Here is a 3,606-nt window from a genome sequence, read left to right on the forward strand (position 1 = left end):
TGGAGGAGGGATGGAGCGGTGTGTGGAGGAGGGATGGAGCGGTGTGTGGAGGAGGGATGGAGCGGTGTATGTGGGGTAGGGATGGAGCGGTCTGTGGAGGGATGGAGCGGTGTGTGGGGTAGGGAATGGAGCGGTGTGTGGAGTAGGGATGGAGCGGTGTGTGGAGTAGTGATGGAGCGGTGTGTGGAGTAGTGATGGAGCGGTGTGTGGGGTAGGGATGGAGCGGTGTATGTGGGGTAGGGATGGAGCGGTCTGTGGAGTAGGGATGGAGCGGTGTATGGGGTAGGGATGGAGCGGTGTGTGGGGTAGGGATGGAGCGGTGGGTGGAGTAGCAGTGTATGGGGTAGGGATGGAGCGGTGTATGGGGTAGGGATCGAGCGCTGTATGTGGGGTAGGGATGGAGCGGTGTGTGGAGGAGGGATGGAGCGGTGTGTGGGGTAGGGATGGAGCGGTGTGTGGAGTAGGGATGGAGCGGTGTGTGGAGTAGGGATGGAGCGGTGTGTGGAGGAGGGATGGAGCGGTGTGTGGAGGAGGGATGGAGCGGTGTGTGGAGGAGGGATGGAGCGGTGTATGTGGGGTAGGGATGGAGCGGTCTGTGGAGGGATGGAGCGGTGTGTGGGGTAGGGATGGAGCGGTGTGTGGAGTAGGGATGGAGCGGTGTGTGGAGTAGTGATGGAGCGGTGTGTGGAGTAGTGATGGAGCGGTGTGTGGGGTAGGGATGGAGCGGTGTGTGGGTAGGGATGGAGCGGTGTGTGGGGTAGGGATGGAGCGGTGGGTGGAGTAGCGGTGTATGGGGTAGGGATGGAGCGGTGTATGGGTAGGGATGGAGCGGTGTATGTGGGGTAGGATGGAGCGGTGTGTGGAGGAGGGATGGAGCGGTGTGTGGAGGAGGGATGGAGCGGTGTGTGGAGGAGGGATGGAGCGGTGTGTGGGGTAGGGATGGAGCGGTGTGTGGAGTAGGGATGGAGCGGTGTGTGGAGTAGGGATGGAGCGGTGTGTGGAGTAGGGATGGAGCGGTGTGTGGAGTAGGGATGGAGCGGTGTGTGGAGTAGTGATGGAGCGGTGTGTGGAGTAGTGATGGAGCGGTGTGTGGAGTAGTGAAGGAGGTGTGTGTGGGGTAGGGATGGAGCGGTGTATGGGGTAGGGATGGAGCGGTGTGTGGGGTAGGGATGGAGCGGAGGGTGGAGTAGCGGTGTATGGGGTAGGGATGGAGCGGTGTATGGGGTAGGGATGGAGCGGTGTATGTGGGGTAGGGATGGAGCGGTGTGTGGAGCAGGGATGGAGCGGTGTGTGGGGTAGGGATGGAGCGGTGTGTGGAGTAGGGATGGAGCAGTGTGTGGAGGAGGGATGGAGCGGTGTGTGGGGTAGGGATGGAGCGGTGTGTGGGGTAGGGATGGAGCGGTGTGTGGGGTAGGGATGGAGCGGTGGGTGGGGTAGGGATGGAGCGGTGGGTGGAGTAGCGGTGTATGGGGTAGGGATGGAGCGGTGTATGGGGTAGGGATGGAGCGGTGTATGTGGGGTAGGGATGGAGCGGTGTGTGGAGGAGGGATGGAGCGGTGTGTGGAGGAGGGATGGAGCGGTGTGTGGAGGAGGGATGGAGCGGTGTGTGGAGGAGGGATGGAGCGGTGTGTGGAGGAGGGATGGAGCGGTGTGTGGGGTAGGGATGGAGCGGTGTGTGGAGGAGGGATGGAGCGGTGTGTGGAGGAGGGATGGAGCGGTGTGTGGAGGAGGGATGGAGCGGTGTATGTGGGGTAGGGATGGAGCGGTCTGTGGAGGGATGGAGCGGTGTGTGGGGTAGGGATGGAGCGGTGTGTGGAGTAGGGATGGAGCGGTGTGTGGAGTAGTGATGGAGCGGTGTGTGGAGTAGTGATGGAGCGGTGTGTGGGGTAGGGATGGAGCGGTGTATGTGGGGTAGGGATGGAGCGGTCTGTGGAGGGATGGAGCGGTGTGTGGGGTAGGGATGGAGCGGTGTGTGGAGTAGGGATGGAGCGGTGTGTGGAGTAGTGATGGAGCGGTGTGTGGAGTAGTGATGGAGCGGTGTGTGGGGTAGGGATGGAGCGGTGTGTGGGGTAGGGATGGAGCGGTGTGTGGAGTAGGGATGGAGCGGTGTGTGGAGTAGGGATGGAGCGGTGTGTGGAGTAGGGATGGAGCGGTGTGTGGAGTAGGGATGGAGCGGTGTGTGGAGTAGTGATGGAGCGGTGTGTGGAGGAGGGATGGAGCGGTGTGTGGAGGAGGGATGGAGCGGTGTGTGGAGGAGGGATGGAGCGGTGTGTGGAGGAGGGATGGAGCGGTGTGTGGAGGAGGGATGGAGCGGTGTATGTGGGGTAGGGATGGAGCGGTGTATGTGGGGTAGGGATGGAGCGGTGTGTGGAGTAGTGATGGAGCGGTGTGTGGGGTAGGGATGGAGAGGTGTGTGGGGTAGGGATGGAGCGGTGTGTGGGGTAGTGATGGAGCGGTGTGTGGGGTAGGGATGGAGCGGTGTGTGGGGTAGTGATGGAGCGGTGTGTGGGGTAGTGATGGAGCGGTGTGTGGGGTAGTGATGGAGCGGTGTGTGGGGTAGTGATGGAGCGGTGTGTGGGGTAGTGATGGAGCGGTGTGTGGGGTAGTGATGGAGCGGTGTGTGGGGTAGTGATGGAGCGGTGTGTGGGGTAGGGATGGAGCGGTGTGTGGAGGAGGGATGGAGCGGTGTGTGGGGTAGTGATGGAGCGGTGTGTGGGGTAGGGATGGAGCGGTGGGTGGAGTAGGGATGGAGCGGTGGGTGGGGTAGTGATGGAGCGGTGTGTGGGGTAGGGATGGAGCGGTGTGTGGGGTAGGGATGGAGCGGTGTGTGGGGTAGGGATGGAGCGGTGTGTGGGGTAGGGATGGAGCGGTGTATGGGGTAGGGATGGAGCGGTGTATGGGGTAGGGATGGAGCGGTGTGTGGAGGAGGGATGGAGCGGTGTGTGGGGTAGGGATGTAGAGGTGTATGTGGGGTAGGGATGGAGCGGTGTATGTGGGGTAGGGATGGAGCGGTGTGTGGGGTAGGGATGGAGCGGTGTGTGGAGTAGCGGTGTATGGGGTAGGGATGGAGCGGTGTGTGGGGTAGGGATGGAGCGGTGGGAGGAGTAGCGGTGTATGGGGTAGGGATGGAGCGGAGTGTGGGGTAGGGATGGAGCGGTGGGTGGAGTAGCGGTGTATGGGGTAGGGATGGAGCGGTGTATGGGGTAGGGATGGAGCGGTGTATGTGGGGTAGGGATGGAGCGGTGTGTGGAGAAGGGATGGAGCGGTGTGTGGAGTAGGGATGGAGCGGTGTGTGGAGTAGGGATGGAGCGGTGTGTGGAGTAGGGATGGAGCGGTGTGTGGAGTAGGGATGGAGCGGTGTGTGGAGTAGGGATGGAGCGGTGTGTGGAGTAGGGATGGAGCGGTGTGTGGGGTAGGGATGGAGCGGTGGGTGGAGTAGCGGTGTATGGAGTAGTGATGGAGCGGTGTGTGGGGTAGGGATGGAGCGGTGTGTGGGGTAGTGATGGAGCGGTGTGTGGAGTAGTGATGGAGCGGTGTGTGGAGTAGTGATGGAGCGGTGTGTGGAGTAGTGATGGAGCGGTGTGTGGAGTAGGGATGGAGCGGCGT

The sequence above is a fragment of the Taudactylus pleione genome, unplaced genomic scaffold (genome assembly GCF_031769625.1).
Source record: "Taudactylus pleione unplaced genomic scaffold, aTauple2 ptg000124l, whole genome shotgun sequence".
Classification (NCBI taxonomy): Eukaryota; Metazoa; Chordata; class Amphibia; order Anura; family Myobatrachidae; genus Taudactylus; species Taudactylus pleione.